The sequence below is a fragment of the Dioscorea cayenensis genome, chromosome 6, assembly GCF_009730915.1.
Source record: "Dioscorea cayenensis subsp. rotundata cultivar TDr96_F1 chromosome 6, TDr96_F1_v2_PseudoChromosome.rev07_lg8_w22 25.fasta, whole genome shotgun sequence".
Taxonomy (NCBI): Eukaryota; Viridiplantae; Streptophyta; class Magnoliopsida; order Dioscoreales; family Dioscoreaceae; genus Dioscorea; species Dioscorea cayenensis.
This window is the reverse complement of record NC_052476.1, coordinates 17,493,791-17,521,026: the sequence shown is the minus strand read 5'-3', so window position 1 is coordinate 17,521,026 and position 27,236 is coordinate 17,493,791. Positions and strand designations below refer to the sequence as shown.

General features: G+C 34.5%; 1 long non-coding RNA gene and 1 pseudogene across 1 annotated transcript; one reads left to right on the top strand and one right to left on the bottom strand.

The window, feature by feature from the left end:
* Positions 1–7,839: 7,839 nt before the first annotated feature.
* Positions 7,840–23,489, bottom strand: LOC120263194 (annotated as a pseudogene).
* A 726-nt stretch (positions 23,490–24,215) lies between these two features.
* LOC120264014 lies at positions 24,216–26,362 on the top strand. Its single transcript, XR_005537200.1, has 3 exons — positions 24,216–24,445; positions 24,908–24,959; positions 26,241–26,362. It is a non-coding gene; the product is annotated as an uncharacterized LOC120264014 (long non-coding RNA).
* Positions 26,363–27,236: the final 874 nt, after the last annotated feature.

Below are 27,236 nucleotides of genomic sequence, written 5' to 3'. Positions count from 1 at the left end.
AAAAGTTGAGGGGTTTTTGGGAAGTTTTGAAAATTACGAGGGTGAACATGTAATTTTTCCCTAATAATAATAATAATAATAATAATAATAATAATAATAATAATAAATCCCCATCAATCACTTCTCTCTAGCCCATAATAATAATAATAATAATAATAACTCAAATCCACAGTACTTCTGAGCCCAATGGACTAAAAGATAGATATTTTATTCCCTCCCCATGCTTTACTTTCTCTCCTCTTTCCTTTCTCTCCTCTCCTCTCATCTCCTCTCATGTCACATTTGCACGGGACTCGTCGAAGATAGAGACTATTGATTACTCGAAGGAGTATTCGCGGGACTCAAGGAAAAACTTCATTCCAAGTTTAAAGATTACATAATGGAATGAAATATATTAGTCGAATGGTTGTTATGATTTGCATATTGATGTAATTAAGAGTAATTAATTAGAAGAGTAAATCAATAATACAACCAGAAAAATTAAATGTTTGTTTTCAATTAATACACAAAGTTCCACAACATCCATTAAAAGTTACTCATTTCACACAACACCCCAAATTCTTAATAGCACAAGTGCACTAGCTGAAATCAATATGAAGCTAAATAATTGAACAATGTATCAATTATATGATACATCAAACCTGTTGGGATAAAAAACATCAGTATGATGAACAATAGTACAGTAAAAATTTCCTTTTTAATATAAGTTTGGATTATAAGCAATATGGTATGACTTATGAGACATATATGGAAAGAGTACCATTAACTCTCTTAAAGTATCAAATCACTACCCAATTATTTGTGTGATCAATTCACAGAGAAGAAAAGAAAATGTGAACTTGTGTGAGGTAAGCAATCACTCAATTGCTTTTGTGATCGAGTTACAAGAAAACAAAGATAAGATGAATTAGCAAAATAACACAAATTACCACAGAACATATGAATAAATTTTAGTGAAATTCCAAGTCATCCAGTTAAAGCTGACCAAAAAGATCTCAAATTGGATATTCAACTCTCGATCAAGGAAAACCAAATAATTAACACCGATGAGTCAGCTGAAATTAAATCACAAACTCATCGATGCATTCTTGATAATTTGGTCCGTATTTGTAATTTGAATAAAAGATGAAGAATATATATATATGGCATTCATAGTTCATAGTTGATAAAGCAAGATGAATATCATTACAAGCCTCTTTTGCAAAATAAAGTTTTCCGACGAATCAACATATATGCCGAAAAGAAATCGTATGAAGTTTTTAAAAATATGCGACCAATCAACATATCCTCTTTCAGAGCAATCGCTTGTAAGTCAACAACTCTTCATTATTGATGCACATGCTAGCAAACTTTAACTGAGCATCCTGACTCTTCCGGTTCAATGCATCAAAGATAGCACAACAATGAGTTACGAGTAAATAAATTCTCGCATCAAAAGAAAACTAGAGAACTAAAGCGAAATAAAAAATAAATTCCTCTCCTACCGGGAAGCTCAGGGAGCAGAAATGTAACAAGGAGAATACATACATACATACATACATACCTTTGGCTCCATGACACTTCTTTCGCGAGTTCATGCGAATTTCTTTTATGGACCTCAAAAAATAGGGAGTCTCAATAGTCAAAGAAAAATTCCAAAATGTCGACTAAAACATTCAATCCCAATAAAAGAATAAGTTTCACTCCTATTTATGGTTCCACCCATGTGCCAACCATTCAGTCCTTCCTACTTCACTTTCCTTGCACTCGGATCAAGTTATGCAAACCAAAAACTTATTAGACAATGAGGTAGCTTTCACCTTCATTGGCCCTATATAACAACTACACGTGCATACTATGGGTTACTCAGTGCTTTCAAAAGGTATCTTTCTGAAACGTGGCAAATCCTGAGGTGACAGCCTTTCTTTTTATAATGACACTTACAATGTAGTTATAAGTGAGCTTCTGCACAGCTGGAACAGCTATTTCCTTAGGTATTCTTCACATCATGGTGGCCTCATGGAATCATCATGCTTTTATAAACATGAAACTCTATAAAGTTGGCTCTTTCCTCACAAACCTAACTGCAGACAAAATAGGTTCTTCAACAGCTTTCTCTAGCTGTTGAGGCGGGCTCTAAATGCTGTGAGGCAAAAATAAAATAAAACTAAGTGATAGACTCAAGAAAGAATTAAAATCATTAAATGTGTTTTCTGAAGACTGAGACTTCGAATAATCTTGAGCCTCAGCGTGCATATGTCAGTGTTCATTTGAGGCTCAATCACTTTTCGCCATATTAAAATAAGGTCAAAAAGACAGAAGAAATATAATGTGTGGTGATTTTTGAGGAGGCTGCTAATCACTCAAGGCAGCAATGAAATTCACTAAAATCTACTAAACAGTTTGTGATTTGATCCATTATATATTCAAATAACATTTTATTCATTTTTCTATAACGAAACATCAGCAAAAATGTTTCTTAAGGATAATAATTTCAAGTAAATACATTTATTATATTTCACATTCTACTTTTAAGTTTGGTCTGTCACTCAAGTCTTCTCTTTGGACTTTAAATAAACTGTTTTCTAATTTGGTTTAATCAAACATGTTTTCTCTTCATTTGAAAAGATATTAAGTTGTGGTTTGAATTATTGAATCCTAATTATATATATATATATGTCTGGTCACATAAACTGAAACACACATGAGTGCTTGTCACGGTGACTTCCTCTTGGAGATTCTCTCGTTTGCTTGGAGAGATACATCATCAAGAGGAAATGACAATCCTATAAAATCAAGTTATTCAAAGAACATGGTTCTATTGCTAATCTTGATTGAAACATTGGTTTTAATTGAACTTTAATATTAATTCATTTGGGCTGAGTCCCATCGAGGAAGCACCATTTGATTGGGTGTTTATATAATGTTCAATAGATGAAAGCTTGATGGTATTTTACTATGAATTGTAACTTCATTTTAGAAATGACATACAGAATTACTACCTTTTGTTGATTCCCGATCTGCTTTGTGCCATCAGTGTTGATGACTTCACATGATTGTGATTTAGGGTTTGAGCATTTTCTGAATTTCCCAGTGGCGGAACGTACGTGGTAAATAGGAGACTCTCCTCTTGCATTTGAGTTTCGTCTACTCTGTTTGGTTCCTTGAACTTTTGATCCACATTGTCTTCAACATCATATGCATCTTTCAGTATTAATTTTCTCTCTGCATATATTTACGGAAAAAATTAAGATAAAATAATTTTAAGTTATGTGGCTTTATGGCTGTTAGGTACAAACTAGGATATGGATATACACACAAACTCTTGTGTTGTTGTTTTTTGTTGTCTCAATGAACTTCCTCTTGGAGATTCTCTAGTTTGGAGGTGCATCATCAAGAAGACGCAGAAACGATCCTATAAAATCAAGACTATTTCAAAGTGTTAGTTCTAACCTGCTAATCTTCCATTGAAACGTGGGTTTTACAAGGTGAACTTTAGTATTAATTCATTTTGAACTAAGTCATCGGAAGCGTCTCCATTTGTCAGTGTTTAATTTATAATGTTCAATGAATGAAACGGGTAATTGTTTTACTATGAGTGTAACTAGTTTAAGTAATAGAATTACTACCTTTTGTTGATTCTGATCACTGCTTTGTTGTATTACAGCCTAGTGACTTCAAATGATTGTGATTTTGGTTTGGTTTTGTTGTTTGTGGTGTGTTGGTGGTTTGTTTGGTTTTTATCTTAAGTAATTTTGGTTCATAGACTTGTGATCATTGTCTCCAGCATCATCGTCTTCAATCGTAATGTTTTCTCCTCTACTGTATGCCATTTACGGATTAAGATTAAAAGATTTACAAGTATTTTAGCTTAGCTTTATATTGATTAGAGTGTACCAAAATTATGAGACATAGATGTAGATATACACACACAAACTTACGTGTGTTGTTGTTGTTACAGCATTTATTGTTGTTGTTGTTGATTGTCTCTCAATGGAACTTCCTCTCGAATTCTCCACCTTTGCTTGGAGAAGCATCATCATAGAAGCCAAGCAATCCTATAAAATCCAGGTTATTCAAAGTGTTGATTCTATTGCTGCTAATCTTCAGTGAAACAGTGGACTTTTAATTGAACTTTAGTATTAATTCATTTTTGAACAAATTTCCATCAGAAGCACTCATTTTGTTCAGTGTTTAGTTTTATAATGTTTCATGAATGAGCAATGTATTTTACAATGAATTGTAACTGCTTTAAGTAATAGAATTACTACCTTTTTGTTGATTCTGATCTTGCTTTTGTTGAACTGGAGCTAGTAACTTTGCATAATTATGAAACTTTCAGTTTTGCATTTGTTCCATTACTTTGAGGTTTTTGAGCATATTTCTGAGTGTCATCAATGAGGTGAACTGGTACTACATGCAGAAATAGAGTCCTTCCTTTCAGTGTTAATCTCATGCTCATTTTGATTCAAAAGCTTGTAATCATTGTCTTCAATAACATCATCAGGAGAAATGATTTTGTTGAAAAGCTACATCGCATAAATAAATTTTGTAAGTCAAAATTTTTATGAGATTAAATTAAGTATTTACACTAAATGTTGATAAATAAATAAATCGAAAACATTAGAATCGGTACCTTAAGAGGATCAAGCGATGCAACTTCAGTGAGCATGCTCTCTGCATTCATCAATTATCGGAAAATCACCCCATAAATCATCTCCATCATTGATTATCCTTTTTCACCTGCTGCAATCCAATTCAATGCAATTAAAAACTCATGCATATATAAGTGTGTATATATATATAATATGAAAAACATATGTATATAACTACATACTCATCATGAGTGTCCGAGTTGAGAAAGCATGTCAACTATTCTGTCTCTTTATTTGCAGTAACTCTTTCGGATGTTGAGATGCAGCAATGTTAATGGCCCTTTCTATCAGCTCAAATATTTCATTAGCCTTCATGTAATCAAGTGACTTTTTCATGTCATCCAAATCCATTATTGATGATGATGATGATGATTTCATTGCAGCAGCAACACTGAGACTAAAACATCTAGCTATATCAATGTTAATTCAATGCAATCAGTCTCTGTAGATACATGTAAAAAGTTAATTAATTAGTCGATTTGATGACACAACTGCATGCATTAATATTATTAAATTTGCAAGTGTAGTTCCCTTCATATGTGGCAGTTTTAACTATTGGCTTTATTAACATGTATTACAGACAATATTTAATTATTAAAAAAAGAAAATTACTGTTTGTAATGCTAGTATTTTGACTCAATCTAAGATTATATAGCAATATTATTTTTTAGTGCCAAATCAACAACAAATCAAAAATTAACTAATTAACTATGCCTACAACAAAATAATTAATATTTTATTCCTCTCCTTACTCATAGATTATGGACTCAAATTCTACTTGTGATTTGATCATAATTTTATAAAAATAAATAAATATTAACTACACAAAGAAACCACCATAAAATCACTCCTATAATCAAAGAGTTGTAGTTTATTTTCTGAGATTCAAGTACAAAATCGAAAGTTTAACTTCTTTCATTTAATTCATGGCTATTCATGGCTTGTTGGTACTTTTAAGGAAAAAAAATCTTTGTAAAAAGAACTTTAACCAACAAAATTAAATTATAGAATGAATAGTTAAATAAAACTATACCAATAATAATATGGAAATTAGAAGTTGAAAGCCAAAAACGAGAAAAATGGAAAGTAAAAAATTAGAAAGTACCGGTTCTTGAGCAAGAAAGTGAAGAGGGTTTGATGATTGGCAATGCAAGTATGTGACCACTTACCTTATAATAATTATTATTTTAAAATATTTTAAATTTCCCACAAAAATTACAATTTTGGCGGGTACATTGCTTTCATTAGAAGCAATATCCAGATTAGTTTATTCAGATAAAAAGTAAATCATAGTTTAAAATACAGAATCTTAATTCCGCGTGCCACGTCACCTGCTAAAATTTAAATTTTATGTATCTAATTTTAAAATATGTAATAATTAATATATATATATATATATATTTATATATCTATGTTTTTTAAAGCCATCTTCGTGAATACACCATGAAAAACTTAAAAAATAAAATAAAAATAAAAAAATTTATTGAACAAAGAAATATGATGCTAAGATTTCAACTTGACATGAAGAAAAAAATAAAAAATATTTTTGTTATTTATTTTTAAAAAAAGGACAAAAGGGATGATGATGATGATGATGAGAAGAAAAGTCTTCTTCCCTGATTCTGGGAAGTATTCTGATTCAATCCGAGATTTTATAGCAATGTTAATTATAATGTAAAATCAAAAGTAATAAAAAAATTTAACTAAATACCCTACTAGTTAGCATTTTGTTCCATTCTTTATAAAAAAATTGTGGGTGCAAATTCTATTTATGATTTATCTATAATTTTTAAAAAATAAATAAATATTAATCATATAAAGAAACACTAACAAGAATTAACTCTATAAAAAAAGAGTGATCAATTATTCTTTCAATAGCAAGTCGAAGATCCGATTCTTTTTGTTTGTGACCGGTATATATTTATAAAAAATAAAAAAATTTAAGAAAAACTTTACTCAATAAAATTAAATTGTAGACTGAATAGTTAATAATAATAATAATAAGTGAAATGGCAAAAAAAGAAAACGTGGAAAGAAAAAAGAAATAGTACCAATTATTCAAGGAAAGAAAGTGAAGATGGTCTGCGGCAAAGGGATTTGATATTAGTATGTGATCACTTGCCTTTTTTATAATATTTTTAAAATATTTTATATATTCTGAAAAAAATAAAATTTGGCGGGTAAATTGCTTTCATTATAAGCAATATCCGGATTAGTTTGTTCAATTATAAAAAAAAAAATCATAGTTTAAAATAGCGAATCTTAATTCCAAGTGCCACGTCACCTGCTTAAATTTGAATTTTATATAACGAATTTTAGAATTTTTTTCGACAATAAAACAAGATTATCAATTAAATACGTAGGAATTAATATAATAATTACAATAATAAAAGTAAAATGACATTTTTACCCATTAAACTAATAATAATTAATTAAAATGAGATATTTAATGTGAATATTTAATTATAATAATTATTTTTAATAATAATATTCAAAATATCTTTTAGATTAAAAAAAAAATTTATCATTAATCGAATTTACTCGTATTAAAAATATAAAAATAATTTTGTCATATTCCCCTATTCATCCCAGTGTCATTTCCATTTCCATTCTCATTCCATTCAGGAACCAAACACACCCTTAAAAGTTTTTAATTACAATTAAACTAAAAATTTTGCATATAATTTCTATAAAAAAAAAAAATAAAGCTTGTTTTATTGAAAATGCAAAAATTTGTGAGGGTACACAAAAACCTATTCCCACTGCTGCAAATCTTTACAAAATGTATTTTTTAAATTTCATAATTTTTGACAATAACCAAGCGGCCCAAACCCTATTTACCATTTCAAACTAAGTCTGCACATATAATGATAACAACAATACAACTACTGTTGTCCGTCCGAAAATACATATATTTCATAAAGAAAAAAATACAGCTTAACTATGCATGTTTTTCTGCAAGATACATAAGACGTCCCTGCTTCAAAAAAACAAATAAATAAATAAATAAAAATCTTGATGTAAATTTACAATGACTTCCATAAAATGAACATTGCATCAAGAATATCGTAAAAAATACGATAAGAAAACGAGAAACAATTAACACCCACGAAATGACGAAGATTAGCACTTGTTGTCGATGCTGTCAATAAGCTCTACGATTTTACAGAAGAGTGGCCAACAAAAGAGTTTCAGATACAACAAATTCATAGGGATCCAATGTTTGAGGTATATATATTATGCTAGTAAAAGAAGGATTAAGTATTCTTATAAACACTGGATTCCATGCACAAACTAAAGAGGAAGCAGCTCCTCATGAACTACTACAAGTATTTCAGAAAGGATGTACACACTTGAATAAGAACTATACTATATTGCACAAGCTTAAAAAAAAAATCCAATATAATATCGACTAGCATTACAAAAATTACAGAATTTGAGCTCTTCTGCCAATGGAGAGAATTAGCTGGTGAAGTTAAAAAAACAGACATTACATAAGGTGAGACAATTGGCTTAGTACCTGGCTTACAAGTGCTTGAGAATACGGTAAGCTCTAAGCACAAAGCCAAGATCATAATAGCATGCCCCGGCCCGGCTCTCACCGCCTACAAAAGGGGAAAAGAAAAAGATTGCATCTGTTTCAATTAGAAACTAAGAAACACAAATATTGATTCAAAAAAAACATCTGATGAGAAATGATCACATGTAATACTTGAATTGCATGGTTTATTAAAGGAGCTGTTGTTTAAAGAGAATCAATAAGAGGATTCAAAATGTGACTAAAAATAGAGCAAACTAAGGCACAAAATACATTGAAGGAACAACAGGAGCATCACTGATTTAGGACAAAGAAACAAAGAATTTCAATAGAACTGTGCATATTCAAGTTGATAGTTTATTGATACACTACGTCACAGTATATTTATGACAATCTCAAATGTTTGCAAAATGATAACGAAATGCAAGTTCAGCAATGAAAAGATATAGGATCACATCTGTTTTCTAAAACAACGTGTCTTAAGGTTATCAGTAGTTTGATACAAATCTAAGGTCAACCAATGTGAGCTATCAGAGCATAGAAAGGAAGAATTAACAACCTCATAGAGAACACAAAGTTGTGTCCTTCAAGCTAATAGCCTGCTCTACAAGTGAACACCATTAAACATTGATAGGAGAAACGGGACAGTTCAGCTACTCTGTCTCATGCCCCGTAAAATCCACAGTAAACCTAATCATCTTTTGTGTACATGCAATTATATATAAACCCTTGGTAGGTCTATAAGCACGTAATAATCAAGTATTCCAACAAGGTCAGAAGACAAATAATTAAGGCTAGAGCACCTCCACACTAGGTTGGAGAGGCTTCTTTTCAGCAGTCTAATGAAACAAACAAATAGATTTAAACAGAAGTCATCATCACGTATCAGGATTGCATGCACACTGGAAAGAGCCTCCTTAGCCACGCAGAAGTAATTCAGCCAGTTTGCTTGCCTTACGTTAAAAATTTGGACTAGAGGTAGTTTCTAGGTGTCAGTTTAGGACTTCCTAGGGGGCATGTAGTAAGCACGAGGACAGGAATGAAAATCGATCATTGAATACAGCAAGACAACAATTATGAAATCCACTATTCTCAGTCTCCTCACATCATAAGGGGTCAGATAAACAATAATGGGCATGCATGTATGATTCCATAAATGCAAGATATTCATTCTATCCAAACTAAAACTTCTCATCAGCAGGTAGAACACCTAAATTGTTCATTTTCATGAGATATCCCTTATGTATCCTGATTATCCACCTAAAGAAACAAGAATCAAGGGACAGCAATCGGCATTTTCAACTTAACACACACAAACAATCTTGTCCACCAATAGCATAGATTATGCAACCAAAAAAAAAAAAAAAGCTTAAAGAACTTATAGAAGCAGAGCCACACAATACCAACCTACCTGTACAATAGCATACAAGGGAAAGGAAGTCTTCTTGGGAATCATTTGTTCACATCCCATTTTGTCATCCAGGCCCTGAGTTCGAAGATTGCACATATAAATTAGTTTGTGCTGTTTGCTGAGCTGACGCTGAGGTGGTTGTGGTTGTTGTGACTGAGGTTGCTGCTGTTGCTGCCACTGCCTTCCAATTCCATGTCCATGCATTGAGCCTGAAAACTGCCTCTGTGAGGAAGCTTGACTCAAAGGAGGTGCTACTGTGTCATTAGTCAGCAGATTTTCTTGGGGTGAACTAGCCAAGTGAGCACTGGAAGGTGGCGTGCTTGTATCATGTGAAGGTTCTGCTTTCCACTGTGTTGCAGAGGACGCCACAGATGCGGGATTGACTGAATCTGTGCATTGGACCACTGATGTACCAGAAACCAGCTGATTACCATGAACCGGATCAGATGAGGATTGTATTTGACCATCAGATGTCATTTGGCGATTTTGAGGGAGCACCATCCGTTGCATTGTCTGCTTGGAATGATTTGTCTGACGCTGCTGTTGTTGTCGTTGCTGCGGCTGCTGCAGTGGTGGTTGAGCTGGCAGAGGCAATGAAGGTTGTGCTGTTGGTTGCTGGGGAGCTAACAAGCTGTGAGTGGAAGAAACTTGGACCTGACCTTGGTTGCCTGATTCTGACTGAGATGGCACTGATGAAATTTGTTTTGATGGTTGAGGCAGCGGGCGCGAGAAAATTTTTGGTTGACCTGGTTGTCGAGGCAAACTTGGATTCAACCCAGAGTTTCCAGAGTAAAAGCCCTGACTCTGTTGCATTAAATGTTTCTCAGGAACTTGCTTCTTGGATGCAGAAGTTAGGCCATTAACATGAGAAGCATCAACAGGAAGGTTCTGGTGCATCATCATTGCACCTCTGCCTAAACCTTTTATTAGCTTAGCCTGCTGTTGTGGAGGTTGCCACTGTTGTTGCAGATTCCTTGGCTGTTGGTGAACTTGTGGTCTCTGTCTCTGCTTCATTACCTGATTAGGCATCCAACAGCCAGGTTGTGGATTTTGAGGCATCTGTTGCTACTTATGTTGCCCTTGTGCAGATGGACCAACAGGCGTGGAAGATTGTGTTTGCTGTTGAATTTGAGAGCTGTTTTGTATAGGTGAAATTGCATTGGAGCTTGGAAAAGATGCTTGTGGTTGAGGTAATATCCGCTGTTGGAGTTGCCTGTCTTTAGGATATCGAATAGCATAGGCCTGCTGCTGAGGACTTGAATGGTTAGAACCTTGAATATGAGCGTGAGGATTGCCCAATAGATGTGGCTGTTGATGCTGATGCACTGGGAATGTCTGAACAGGAGGAGAGACAGATGCATTAGAGAAAGGGCCACTCATACCATTGAAAGTGCCGACAGCCGGACCACTCCCCTGAGAAACCTGCATTTGCAGTTCTTGCGTCATCTGCCTATGTTCCTCAGTAGTTTAACCAGGCTGCAAGATCATGGCAATGGTAATCAGATGTGTTGACTAATAAAAACTTCTAAAAGAGAGGAATTAAAACAAACACAGCAAAATTGATCACAGATATTATACTCCACAATCTATTGTCTATCATATCAGAACAATCACAGATTAATGTACGGAATCTGTAAATATCAAAACTTAAAAAATAAACAAATAGTATAACCAGGTTATACTAACAGAAATTTTAATATTTATTAGCTCAATAGTGAGCAATACGATACAGAAACAAAACTAAATACTTACCCGAAGCATATGCATAGTATCATGAGGCCTCAACATTGAGTTCCCTTGGTGAGCAGTGGCAGGATTTGTAACACCATTTCCTGAAAGCATCGCACTAGTAGACACCATATTAAGCATCCCTGGGGAATTTATTCCTTGAAACCCTGCTCTAGGCATGGAGGGCATTCCCCGGTTCATCCCACACATCATCCCCATTGCACTAGTACCCGGTAGCATACGTACACCTCGATCCACAGGTAAGTTTCCAGGAACAGGCAAACCAGATTGCTGAACATTTCTACCAGAAAGCATTTGAGTGTATTGCATCCTTTGCTGTTCATCAACGGGTAAAGAAACAGATCTAGGCATACTATATCTCTGGGCATCCCTACAAAAATAATTTTATAAATATATAGCAAGTGTGGATCACAGGTAATCCATCTCAACAGATCTTACCTAGAAGCAGCACTTAGAGGGCTAGAAGGTGAAGGTAAGCCACTGCATAGGACCATTCCAGGAGAGGTTTGTAACACATTGTTTGCACTAGTGGTAGGAAGAACAGGGGTTACAGAGCCTGGATGACTTGGGATAGCCAAACCACTTGTATGAGATCCCTGATAGCCAAGTGTAGTAACGTCTGGGCTTGATGTGATTGAATCACACAGATCAAGTGGCCTACATAACAAGATAAGAGGAAAAAGAAATTACAGAAAGACATAGAACTGAAATGATGAATTAAGGAAAAGAAAGTACAGACATACAATAATAGGATCAGAAAATGATACTCACGTCAATATGCCACCACTCAAGTTGTTTGGGGTAACTTGTGAAAGAGCCACAACATGAGAGTTGTGAGCTGGAACTATTTGTTTCATTTCTTGGCCATCGTTCTTCACAAAACATCAAGATCATAGACGCCAGTAAGAGAGAGGAAAATGGTACCGAGAAGGCAATAGAGATGGAAGTGTAACTAAAACACAATTGTAACTAAAAATATAACAGGTAGGTCAGCCCAATAACTAACAAGGAAACCTAATGTAAAATTAACATGATTTCAATATGCTACCTATACAAAATTCAAAAGCTGGCTATAAAACAATATACATGCCTAATGGCATTTATGCAAAAGCAGTTCAACCTTTCCAGTCATAAAACAGTCAATGTTGACTGTTGTTAGTACAAAAGCATTGAACCTACAGCAACAATTCAACATTTCAAGTAAGAGTAAGGTTGAGCATTTCATTCAAGTATTGGCAATTGACAACTAAAAGATATAATTCTTGCCAGCTTTTAAGATCAGTCAAGGCTCATCTGATGTTTAAAAACAAGAGTGAGAGAAGTTCCAGTGTGACGGAGCACCTATGATTCTCATACAACAGAGTTAAGAAAAACAGACCTGACTCCTGCATGAATGGCGTTGTTGTCTGATCAAAATTATCTTTTCAAAATGCACCTTTAGGGTGTCCTCTTCCATTGGCCCTTGAAGGCGTTGAAACAACTGTCTGGCGCTACCCTGATTAAGCAGCAGGAGAAAATAAGCTAAAACAGAGTCTCAGACTTTAAGCAGTGCAAGTATTACAGAGGTCACAAATCAACAAAAAGGTTAAGAAGCAGGTCCTCGCCTTTGGAATGCCAGGTAGAGTGGATGGATATGGCTGAGAAGAACCGGAATCTTCTGCACTATCAGCACCATCCCCAGCACTTCTGTCCATTAGAGCTTTATGGCGTTCCTTGCACTCTTTCGGTTTCCGGAAGATGTAATGCAGCTAGAATACATTGACAAACAGAATGATAAGACAAAAATAAAAATATGTATGTATGTATGTATATTTCAAACAAAGCATACAAAATACAGAATTGACAAATCTGTTGCCTAAGTTCTATAGTGGACATCATTCAAATTCAAAGCTTGTATCAACAACCATATGAAAAATAAATAAAAACCACATATAAATTTGTTTCATACAATGATGATTTTGCTAAAATAACAAGCAGACACCAGGTTCCAGTACATAGCCAAAATAAGTGCACAAGCAGTATGCATCTCAATAAATAAGAGCAACAAAAGGATAGATGGTCGATTAATTTACCTTGAATTGGAGAGTGCTGTTGATAGCATCGCTCACTAGCTCCCAATTTGGGCCCAAATCATGAACAAGGACAACAAGTGCCTGATGAAACATTTCATTGACTTAATCAATTTAATAAGAGGATAAGGAAAATGATATTTAAGTCGAACTAATAAAGCAACCTGGTCCTCAAATGCTGCCCATGGATTTCTAGACCCTGACTGTCCTGTAGTCATCTGCTAGAGAAAGATAAATATAAATACAATAGCAAAACAAAAATACCTAGAAATATTGATTAGGATATGCTTTCATATTGTTTATTTAAAAGTGGCAATTCATGCAAAATGACCACTTGTGCATGCTACATAATGCCACATAAACCATATATATAGTTAGAAATAAATAAATAAAAATGACTTGCCAAATATATATGAAAAGAGGTCATATATCCAGAATCAAAATAAGTCAGGAGGATTTAAAAACAAACCACATACCCTTTGAGAGGAAGGTGCTCAGCTCTTTACTAAAACAATTAAAACTAGGTTTGGGTCACTGGGGAATAATTTTTAAGTTAATGAATCATCTGGGCAACAGGCTGTCTCCTTACACTATATATCACTCACTACATCCAACGGTCTTGCAAATTAAGAAACAAAACCAAATGTGCCAAACATGGGGATAAGATCAGGAAATATTATAATTCTTGGTACATCCTCTCATGAACTCCCAAATGTTATCAATTATGATTTCTAACCTTCTCTTGGCACAGGGAACACACTAAATCAATGGATTTCATACTCTAGCACAAATGGATTAAAATGTTCTCACCTACTCAAGTGAGCTTCTAATCTACACTGAGAAAAGCACTACGAAACTCCTCCTTACCATGCATGCAAGGTCTCATTTATATACCATAATTAGATTAGTTCTCAAGAAAGGAGTGGCAAAAATTAAGATATCCCCAAAATTCCAAATAATCTTACAAAAAAGAAGTATAAATTGTCTTGGAGATGATAAATACTAAAGGAAATACAGAACTGTCACCCACACAAAGAGCAAATTGACATGGTCAGAAATTGATAACAACAGAACCAACTCTAATAAAATTGGATACAGATTATCATGACTATCACCTAACCAATAAAGCCATGCTAAATTAAAATTAGAATACCTTGTCAATCGAAGTAATAAGCAGAAATAATTAAATTTCATTAGCTTATCCAAAACCAATAAAGCAAGAGGAAATCAACCAGAAAATATGAAAAAGACTACCTTTGTTGCTTTATGTTTTCTTCCACGATCCCGATTAGCAATTATTTTGATGAGCTTATTTGAATTAGACATATTACTCATCTGAGAAGCAACGGGTGAAGTCATGGATCCAGTCATTGGAGTAATTGCATCTGAAGAAGCATCAGGTAGTTGTTTCAAGAGCTTAGGCTTCTTTGCCGCATGCTGAATATAAAGGCCTGAACACATTTTTAGTAGACAACAATTCAGCAAATCATATGGATAATAATCACCCTGATGCAAAATAAAATTCAAAATTAAAACAAGATACCAGTGCTTCCATTAGATTCAAAATGTGGGTTCTCCAATCTCTTTTTAACATTCTGCAATTCAAAACAAATGATTAAATGGTTGACAAGATACTGAAGTAAATAGAAGCTTCTGTACAGAAATAAAATCTTAAATGTGGCAGTGGATTTTCTAGTACTTGCTCAAAGAATGACAAAACAAATTGAGACTTAACTGAAGCAGTATAAAACACAAAATATGAACATTTGGTGTAGCCTCAAATCAAAATCAACACATAATTACGTCATAATTCAATATTGACTTCATGTACAGAGTAGGCCGGAAATCATTTTCAAATATGTACACATTCTGCACTATAATGCTTGTATCACATAGCAAATGTAGGACTTTGTAAGAATAATTAAGTACAAGAGGCAAGAACTATTGAGATGTTAAGTGCAAACTAGATAACTATAAAAAGAAAATAACATGAAAGAAACAATTGATGTCTTCCACATCAGATAGGATTAATCAGAAAATTTACTTTCCGAGGAAGGGTATCTCAAGTCTTTTGCTAGTTGAGGATACAAAACTTGAATTTTGAACACAAGCAAATTGAAATAATAAATATTAAACTGAAAAGTGAGTCACCTGTTCATGTTGCATCATGGGGTCAACCTGCAACCTCTGTTCATATGAGAAACCCTGCAATACAAGAGAATTTAGCCAATTTAACCAGAAAATCAGACTAGACGAAAAAAATAGAAAATAGTCGTACTTTTCCAGGAACAACTAAAACATTTGCATCTGCCAGATTCAGTGAATTCTTGTACCCTAGATGCTTAGGCTTCTTTTTCTTTTTATGTTTTGTAGAAATTTCACTGTTGTCATATGGTAATTGCCTGTCATAGTCCATTGTAGACTCAACTTCCAGGTTTTTCCTGCACTGGGACCCAGCATGCATTGAACTCTGCTCATCTTGATACGAACTAGTAATCCCCACTTGAAACATCCGTTTTACTTCTAATTGCATGCCACCAGTAGGTGTGGTACTGAAAGGACTCACAAACCTCTGCCTAGCAGCTGTTCGCATACGTTTTGTCGGTATTGAACCAACATTCAGAGCACCTGATGGTCTTTTTCCAATCAATGTCAATGGTTGATTTCCTATTCTACTATCTAAGCATGGTTCACCTGACAAATTTGCACCAGTTTCATATAATTTTGTGCCATATGACTTTCGAGGGAAGATTTTTCTCTTCTTAAGATTGAATGTTGAAGACCCACCACTTTCAAGTGTTCCAGGTAAAATATATGTGCCTGTTTCACCTTCCTCCTCTTCATATGTATTTACATGATGTACATCTAATGAAAAAATAACAACAATGTAAGCATCAATAAACCAAATGATAAGCAGCAACAATAATCGACAGTACAGATTGATTACCAGCCACAGAATCACAAACAGATGCCTCACAGTCCTCTTGATGCATAGAGTTGCTACTTCTCTGGATTACAGTCAATAAGTTAACATCTAAACTTCATAAAGTAAATAAATTGAACATGAGGGCAGTTATGAAAATTTTGTCATTCAAGTATCATGATACATAATCACAAAGTAATTCACCAGTAAAAACATTAACTAAAGGAAGGGTCGTGCAATCAACAAGGCTTCCACCAGCACATGACCTAGGGAAGCGAAAGCATGCAGATTTTTCTCACATGCAAAGTGACTGTTATCCCATCTCTAACACCCAAGTTGCAAATGAGCAATATTACTAGCACAGTAAGGCCCAACCACCAGTAATTACTTGAGAAACTACGCACGGGATTATGTCCACATACTATATAAATTTTATGATCAACTCAAGATAGACAAAGTTAATAAAATAAATATATAAATGGTCAAAATACAATAAAATAACAAACAAGTTCCACTGCGGGGTACACACAGAAGAACCAGCAGATAGAAGACAGAAGCCAGTACTACAGGCTCAAATATCAATGGAAAGGAGAACAACAAAAGCTAAATACATTAGATCATTGTGATACTTGGGTCAAATGTGCTTAATTCCACGGATCATTTAGTATAATTCAGAGTATACATCAAATTTTTTCAACCCGCTACGGATGTCAAGAGATTAGATTTATAAGCAGTATCATGTAATAAACCACAAAAGGAACTTCTTTTACCTTATAACGTAACCAAAGAGATTCAATGGATTCTCTGTAGGATTGCATAGCGCCATAAGGAACATTGTAGAACAGGTTTTCCTGAGGAAGTAAAACAAACAGAGTTAAGTAGGAAGCCATCCATCAGGAGACATGTTTTTACAAAACAAGAAATAACAGATCAAACTTATCCCACCATAATATCCCAAATATGCCACAAATTTTATGAAAAACATAAGAAAGATTTGTCAGGGATTTCAGTTATCACAGACAAGGTAATCACGCAAGACAAAGAACTAAAAACAACACCAGAGGACCCTATGCGTACTTCTGAAAGATGATCTTCCCAGGACATCTCCAAAATCCCTGTAATATATTCTCTCAGGCGTAGTTGGTGCCTCAGGCAAGATAGGACGATCAGACATGCCATTGGTATACTCCAAAAATCTAACAGCATAATCCTGAACAGGTAAAGGAGTTCGCACAGAAGATTCTTTGATGAATTCACTGTCCTGCAAAGATCAATAAGGCTTGTCAGTTGCTGATGACTTACTTGGCAAGACTAGAAAATTTTAAGATATGAAGAGAAAGATTTGGACTTGTGACATCAAGATGAAAGATAAGGAAAGCATCATAAGCAATTACATGGACTATATGAAGGCAATTGTCTCAAAAGAGAAAATCAAAATCAAAGATGCCATCCAACTAATGTCCTACAGGTATAGATACCATGAACTTATAATAATAATTTAAGAAAAAAAAAAGATAAAAGATATTTCATGACCAACAAAGAACTAAGAAAAAACAGCTCAGCAGAAGTATAAAGATAAAGTGAAAAGTTTTATAGGTCTGACTCTGGCACCAACTCCTTTGAATCCTAATAATTTCCTTCATGTCTGGGATATAATCCACTTAACAGAAGATCCAGCTGCATAAAGAAGCAGATAGGAGCAAGCAACACAAAATGGGTTGCAAACACAATTTTTGAGCACCTTGGAAATCATCGAAGAAAACATGCCCCAAAGCCAATGGCCTCGTAACGGCATCAAAACATCTCTTACCAAGTTCTTGTGGAAGTAGTGTCATCCAAATCATATTGGGGAAAGGCATAAAACATACAATAATGCATGATTCAATGCAAAATATACAAGAGTTAAATTGATGTCATCCCAAAGACTTCTCTTTTGTATTATCTAGAATTTAACAAATCTAGAACAAACAGAAGGATAATAGCACATAAGTTGCCAGCAATAATAGCATAGTAGAAGCTTTCAACCAACTGAAAATGAATTTAAAGAGAAGACTACATTAAGATGTTATCAAAATTCCCAACCTGAAGAATTCTTACCCTTATGCAGAGATTCATCTTAGGAAATAAAACTTACATTAGGTATGTCAGGATCAAGTTTCAGGCATTCCAATAGATGTCATGCAAACAAAAAAAAAAAAGGAGCAACTTTTTTGAAAATAAAAAACTAACCACCTCATTCAATCAGTCTATGTAGCTGTCACTAGTAAAAAAAGAGAATTGGCTTTAACTATCTAAAATGAAAAGAGCTAGATCGAAGAAATCATAAACAATTATGATCATACTAGTGAAAAGGCATCACAGGTTATCGTGTTGGAACAGCAGGATAACAACCCTATCGTATTGGAACAGCAGGATAACAACCCATTAACAAATTGTATTTGAAAGTAAAGCTATCAAACGCAGCATACATCTATACCCTCCATTCTCAAACAAAAAGATGGGAAGTCAAAAGCAGTTTGCTCACTCCACTGCAATTCATTGTAAACAATCCAGATGGATAACAACTCATAAATAAATTGAATTTAAAAATAAAGCAATCAAGACCAATATATATATATATATATATATGCCCTCAAACAAAAGAAGACAGGTCTAGCGCAATATGATCACTCCATTGCAATATATTAATAACATAGACAAGAAATGTTGGGAAACAAATGTAGAAGTTGTCACTATGATAACATGGAATTTCAAAACTAAGCTAGCCAATAGTAATAAAATTTTGCGAGGAATCTGTAAAGTGAAAGATCCCTTTTTTAATCCACATCTTGAAGTCTGGATGTTCTCGAAGTCCATGCAGCAACTAACTAGTTAACTGGAAATAGCATATATAACCTTTAAATTGACAGCTCTCTCATATTGCATATTGAACTTGTCAAGTAAAAATTATAGGCTGGCAAATGCATTCGGGGTGTTAATCAATTGAACTTGCCACTTGCATGGAGCAAAAAAAAAGGAAAAAAGGAATAACAGAGATGAGTTTAACACAGGCATCTAAAACATATTGACATAAGACAAAAATTAATAAGGGCATTCTGTGCCTGGTTTCAATGGATGATAAAAATTCGTATCACAATATACTCAATCCCTCAGACCAAACAATCTATGTATAAAACAGTCACACTTAAAGAAAGTAGAACACAAAGTAAGAAGTGGCAATGTAATTTAATGAATCAAACCCGCTAACCTGGTCTTTATCAGGTTCCACACCATCAACATCAGTAGAAGTAGACAAATTTGGCATGCATCCTTCCTGTATGCCTTTGGGAGCCATGTTGCTTGTGCGACTTACCTCAGCTGAATGCCAAAAACGCATGATTGCCTTGGCCAATGTTCGAGCTATATGTAGCTGCTTGCGGTACGTATTTTCACTCCAGAACTTCGACAGACCACCAGATGCGATACAGTAGGATACTTTGGATGCGGCAGTAATCTTCCATGCACGTTCCTGTTTAATATGACCATGCTCTAACTATAAATAAAGGAGATAAAGAATAGCAATAGGTTGAAGAATTCTGCACTTGGTGAAAATCAGACCTGCACAAAATCATTGGCCATCCATGACATTTCCTCCAGTACATAATCCCAATGACATTTCTTCTGCTTCTCAGAGAAAACAGTTGAAATAGGTAGCTCACCAGCCCTCTTTATATTTGCCTGATCACATAAATTAATTAAATTTCAGTGGCAAAAAAGATGACCAATTGAAAGATAAACTTCAAATTGACCTCTATGCACCTCAATTATACGAGCCTCTTTCAGAATAGCATCTTCATGTGCCTTCTTTGATAACTTTGACTGGTTTACCACACCATTCTCAAGTTCAGTGTTACTCAAAGAACCCTTTGGGCAATTAATGGGGTTTGAAGGTAAGCAACTAGAAGAAACGGTGCCAGCAATTATATGATCATTTCTGTCAATACTGGAACCATCGCCCAACAAGCTTTCTGCATTTTTTTCATTGTCTGGAGCAACTTCACCATTTAGTTTAGCATCATCAATAATGCTAGGAAGTTCCACATCATTTTTTTTATCACATTTACTAACGAGTAAGTCCCACCCATCTTTCTTCTCTAGATTGCAGGGGTTTGGAATAGCAGATGTAGGTTTGTCACTCAGAGCATCATTTCTACCAACAGCTAGTAGTTCAGTATTTTCTCCTGACCCAATTTCAATTGGTTTAGCATGGGTGCCTAGAACTAATGGATCTCCATGGTTTCGGTCTAGCTTATTGTCAGTCCTAGGTAAACATTGGTCATCATTAGTACTACCATCAGCTGCAGCAATAGCCTCGATATGACAGAGATTTGTATTATTCAAACTTAGAACTTCTGTAGCAGAGTCAGCCACATGACTTTTCCCACTAAAAACACAATCCTGAGCTTCAATGGCATTTTTATCAGGTTCGCTAATGCCACTGACAATTGCAGCACTATGATTATCTTTAATATTCCCAGCAGGCACCAGATCATGGACAACTGGAACAGCTCCTTTTGTGATGGCATCATATGAATGAGCAGTACCATTAAGCGTCGGATCTGTAGAGTAATGAGCATCCTGATTAACAGGCTCTTGCCCTTGCAAGTTTAAGGAAGGATTAGATTCTATGGCACACTCTGGCAATCCATCTCGAGCTGCCTCTTTAGCTGTCTGAAGCATTTGAATCCCATCCACCTCCATTTCCAACTGATCAGTAGAAGGAGAAGCCCTTGAAACAACATTACCATTTGGACTAGCTGGTTTGGAGTTTAGAAATGAAAGCAGCATGGTCATCCACTTGTTTTTCCCGCAATAAGCCCTTAACATTCTTGGCATTAGAACAGGAGGATGGTACAACTGAAGATCTATTGGCGCTAGGAATAAGATCAGTGGATCCTGCATTTGAACCATCACGAACAGATCTGGACCTGTTTCTACGAGCATATGCCTGACCTTTAACTCCGAGACGAAAGACAGCAGAATCATCTGATTCCTTCAGAGCGTAGCCACCATCAAGAGGAGAAGACTGTTCAAATGCAACTGCATTGGCCCTCTTCCCAGGAGGCTTAACATTTCTGAGTCCATCAAGACTCTCTCCGTCAAGAAGCAAAAGATTGTCTGCGGTGTTTGGTTCTCTGGAAACAGAACCTCCAGGTCTTCCACTGCTTTCAACAGAATCACCATGCGGTGAGGGGGCCAATGCAAAGCTACCCTTTGCTTCACTATAAGCACAACCAAACAACAAAACCAACAGCTAAGATAAAACGTCCAAAGATGGGAAAATAGACATCTTACAAATAATTTGTGGCAAAGCAAGCATAAGTATATAAACCTTATCACGTAATGCTCAGCCAACTGATCTGTGAGGGAGGTAGATTGTAAGCTAATTGATGCTCCATGACCAAATTTAAAATCCAACGGATTGCCACCCTAGATAAATATTTATACAAGTAAACAAATAGTTATACAACCATTAGTTTCAAACAACAAACAAAGAAAGAAGCTACTTGGACGCACTTTCTCAAGGAATTCAAGTTCCCTTCTCCGCTCTTCGCGCACATCATACTCCTGCCTGTAATAATGAAGCTAAGAAACTCATTTTTCCATCTATAAAAGTTCAGTGGATGGGTAAATTAGCGATTTCAGAATACCGAAGTTCTTCCTGCGCCTTCTCAATAGCTGCACGGCGGGGTGATGTTTTGGTATCTGAGCCAACTCCATTCTCAACAATGCCTCCCATGTAAGCCGCCTCTGTATCTGGAATTAGCGCGAGACCGGGACTACTCCCATGCATTCCTACCCTTCAGCATGTTTCTACACCCTACGTCTACTTGTGGGCAGTGAAATTTCAAAAGAAATCTGCAAAGCAGAAGAAAAGAATAACATAATACCATATCAACAAAGAAAGGCATTAAAATGGTAAATAGAAAAAACTTAAAATGCATTTACAACATCAAGAGTTCCCAATGATCCAGTTAATCAATATGCATCATACAAACCGCTTCCTGTCAGCACATAACTTGCTATGATTGTCGCATTCAATTCATCCGCAACAAAGCTGAATAAGCCTCTTCTCGAGCATGCAGAAATTACCAGAAATTATATGTCATATTGATGCTCCCATCGTGGAGATCACAAGTGGCGACAACATAAAACCCAACAAAGCAACAGAACCAACAGAAGTTTATAAAAGGTTACTTCTACCTCTATGCTCTTCTTAGCAAGCAATAAGCCTACTAAAATTTGATTTGTTCCTGAAAGTCTACCAACCAAAGATTCGACAATTAAAATTAAAATAGGTTATTTCTAGCTCTATGATCTTCTTAACAAGCAATAAGCCTTTTAAAATTTGACTTGTTCCTGAAAGTCTACCGACAAAGATTCGACAATTAAAATTAAATCCCAAGAGAACTATTTGTACAGTACTAAATATCACCCATCCTAGACAGGCTCTACTTCACCAAGAAACAATAATTCACAATCTCACAGTTCTGCCTTCCCCGCAGTCTCCTCTAAGCTATACAAACACAATTACAAATGCAAAATAAATAAATAAAAGAGCCACACACAGCCATGATTCTAAGAATAAAAGAAGACCGAATAAAAAACCAAAATTTAAATGCACAATGCCCCGAAAATCACCAAACAAGAACCAACGCTCAAATGCAACAGAAAAACAGCAATTAAAACACAACCAAAGCTACAAGAGCATAAAAACAGAACTAACAAACAGCTAACACTAACAACAATCAAGAAGCAAGACCACAAACGAATGCAAAAAAAGCAACGTACCAAGCCAAAAGCGATGACCCCAATTCAAATGCGGGACAATCAGAGGGCGAGCGTCGCATTCCGGGAATAGCAAAGGAATTGTAAGCCAAAACCTTTCAACACCTAATAGCAAGGCAATAGAGGGGGAAAAAGTTGGTGAAAAATGGAACTAGGGTTTCGAGAGACGGCTGTAAAGGCAAAAGGGGATGGAGATAAGAGTTCTGGAGTTCGGGGAGAGGGAATTCGAGCAGGAGAAGGCGAGGAACGTTGGGAGGAGAAGGAGAGGAAGGAGCGATTAGGGTTCTTGGTTGAGGCCAGAGTCGGGAAGAGAAGGAGAAGAAGAAGAAGAAGAAGAAGAGGGTCGTGAAGAGAAAATTTCTTAACGGGCCAATGATTGTTATTGGGCTCAGGCCTGAGCCCAATTTGTTACTTGGTTGAACCATGTTAGGTTGGGTCCGGCAAGGTGATTCAAATTTTGTTATATTAATAAAATATTAAAATATATTTGAGATTTATTTGTTGTTTAATTTGTCTTTTGTGTGTATGTTATCATGAATTAATTTAACAATAATTGTTGTGTAGAAACCGTGAGCTAGTCCAATAATAACTACACGTAGTTATGATTAAAAGTTCTCGAGTTCGAATTTCTCATATTATAATTTATATTTGTGGTCCCCTATGGGAGTTATGTGTGAAAATTACCTCTTGTTCTCCTCTTCAAAATTTGCATAGCAGGGAGGTTATGCCTACAGTCAAATCACCATAACTAATACAATTTTGTACTCGCTTGTCTTTTAATCAAAAATAAAAATAAATAAAAATAAAAAAATAATTGTGCGTATTAAAATATAATCGGTGTTTAAGATTTTTTTTTTATTTATGGTTTTGAGGTTTAAAATTATTAAAAATATATATATATATATATATACTTATTGGTTTAGGAAGTAATAATATTTACTTTGGAAGGTTAGATGGGATATTTGGTTATAAACTTAAAATATGTTAAATGTTTGAGTAAAGTAGTAGTGTGGACCCCGCCCCAAAGCTTGATTAGATTAATCAAAGTTTTTTTGTTTTCACCTTATTTCCCTTTGTCAGGTTGCTCTCCACTAAGGTGGTCATGAGGAATTCCCGGAGGAATTCATGGTTTCCATCACATCTATGCCTTTGATATTTGAACCTTTTAACTTCATTGTTTTTCTTCTCCTCTTGTGCTTCTTCTTCATTCCTTTGTCTTGTAAGAGAGGTTGCTAGACAGAAGGTTTTTGAAGCTTGGCTATCTTCTCAACACTCTCTTTTCCGGCCATCATAGTAAGCCCTAGCCCTTCTTGGTTAAACTCTTTTGGTAGTGTTGTTTTTTTTGGTAACTAAAGCCATGACTTTTATCTATCTTTTGATTAGCTTGCCATGTTTTGTTGATTATCATGTTAGCTCTTTTTATTTAGAAACCTTGGCTTGTTGATGACTAAATTCGGAGTTGTTTATGCTTGTTGTTCTCTTAGTTCATAGCTCAAAATTGTTGTTGAAACCCTTGGAGCTTAGTGTTAGCTCAAAGGCTTGTGCTTAACCATCCTTGTTTGGAGAAAGGTTTGGCCTTGGCATTAGTTTAATGAATGTTAAGTTGCTTAGTTCTTGCTCACCCAAGCATGGTGGAGATTTTTTTGGACCATATTTGAGGGTAGAACTAGCATGCTATTTAAAAACCATGATATTGTGTATGTTTCCATGTGTATATGTATTCATGTATTTTGGTTGGTTTTCCTTGGATTATAGGATCACCTTGAGCTATAATCTTGGATTTCTTTTGAATTTAGGAGATCACCAAGTAAGTAATCCCTTAAACTTTTTGTATTTAAATTTTTGTGGTTTTGATTTATTTTCATGTAAAAATTTCTGAAATTTTATTTGCATTTATTCTTTAAAAAAATTATTGTGAGAATGCCATCTATTTATGTCTTGTGTTTTTTTAGAGGAAGAGAAGTTTCTATACTTAGTTGGAACCATAGTGCTTTTTATTTGCCAAAAACTTATACATGTTATTTCCTTGTTACTTCCAAATATTTGGCAAAGTAATTATCCTTTTTGTAACCTTGTTTATTCCCAATAACAAAAAAACTTAAGATTTATTAAGTGCTTGAATCCTTGGTCCACCTAACATCAATTTGGATTGCCTATCTATTATTTGGTTATACATTTATCCCTTAAATATCCACTTACCTTTATGTCCTTGCCTATCTTCTTCCTAAAATTTTTTTAGCATCCTTGTTTTTAGTCAATATTTCCCTTGAAATTATTTTTTTCTAGTTATCTTGGAATTAGGTGGATCATTTTTTTCTTCAATTGATGAGATACATTAGACCTTGAATTTTTACAAACTTTAGTATTTTATTGTATTAATAATCATGCATTTCATCCTTGAGTTTGGTTGGATAATTATTTATTGGTTTCACTATTATTTATACTTGTGGTATTTTATTTTTGTTGGTAAATCTTTTATTTTTCTTAAATTTTGGGAAAAATATTTGTGAAATGTTGTTATTATTTCTCCAAAATGAGAACCATGCTTAGGCTTGGAAAAAGTGAGTATTTTTCTTTTTACATTATTTATTTATCTACTTTATTTTTATTAGATGAACTTTTTGGAAAAATACTTGTGTATATTCAGTATTCTTGGCTTGAAATGTATCTCGAATTTTTTTGGTCTCCAAATGAACAATATGCAACCCTGTCAGTGGGGGGTTAAACCCTGACCTTGTCGACAAGTAATTTTGGAAAATGAGACTACAGTTTCGCACCGTGTCCGTTCGGTGAAATAATCAACGGCCACCTGTTATTCAGTCTCGGGTCACCGAGGGTAAATAAATGATTTCGATTATTTTTGGCTCGAGTCATCATCGAGGGTAAACAAATGACCTTTGACACTTTCCGTGAATTTGGAGACATACTTTGGATATTGTATTTATTGTTTTACCTTTTGATTTTGTTTACACTATTTTGTGCTATTGCATTTTTGTGCAAATTTCAAACCTGAACTTTGCTTTCAGTTGTTTTGGATTACTTACTGGGCTAGTGAGCTCTTGGATTTTTTTTTTTTAATCCTTTTCAGATCAGGAGCAGTAGACCCAGGGATATTAGAAGGCTTCCAGTAGATGTCTTCTTTGGGATTTAGGTCTTAATGCTTATGTCTTTGCATCAGTTGTATTTTTGATTAAGAACCTCCTTGTAGGTCATGCTGTATTTTATTTACCTTGTATTTGAGTTTGGTTGTAAACCTTAAGTTGTACTCTTATTTGTTATTCTGTCAGTTTATTTCTACTCCTAGTCTGTGTTAGGTTTTGAGGCCTTGTAGGTTCACTGGGCCCCGCCCTGTGGATCTGCGGCCGTTTGTCAGCGCACCAGGTTCGGGGCGTGACAAGTAGCTAGTCACCGAATAATTAATATGTTGAATTGGAAATATCACTTTCGGATTTGGAATATTATTATGGTCGATTAGCAAATAAAATTGGATCAATTTGAGTCTTCACTATATTGTTCTCTGAGCATTGTGAAGTATTAAATCTGTTTTCCTTCTTAAAAAAGAAACGATGACATGTAACTGAAATAGTAAGTGTCAACATGAGCTATATATAATAAATTGTTTTTTTTTTTTGAGAAATATTTTAAAAAATAAAAAAAATTTATGTGGTTGAGTTTTGAGTGAAGTTGAGTTGGTTAAAGGTGTCTATGTGAAATAACATGTATCACTTATATTATGGGTTATTATAAAATTTGGGTGACAGTAAAAAAATAAATAAATAAATGTGAAATAACATGTTTTATATTTGATTTGTATAAGTACGGAACACAAAATAATAAATTACAATAATATTTTTTACTATTCTATATTTGTTTTATAATATAAAAATATATAATAATATTTTATAAAAATCTTATCAAATTTTACGATACCTAACAACATAACAACAAATTAAAAAATTAATATAATTTTAAAAAAATTTTAATCCAAAACAAACAAACTTTCATTGATATCTTAATCCTAAAAAACAAATAAATTGATAGATAAATAAATATATAAAATTTTAAATAGATAAATAAATAAATA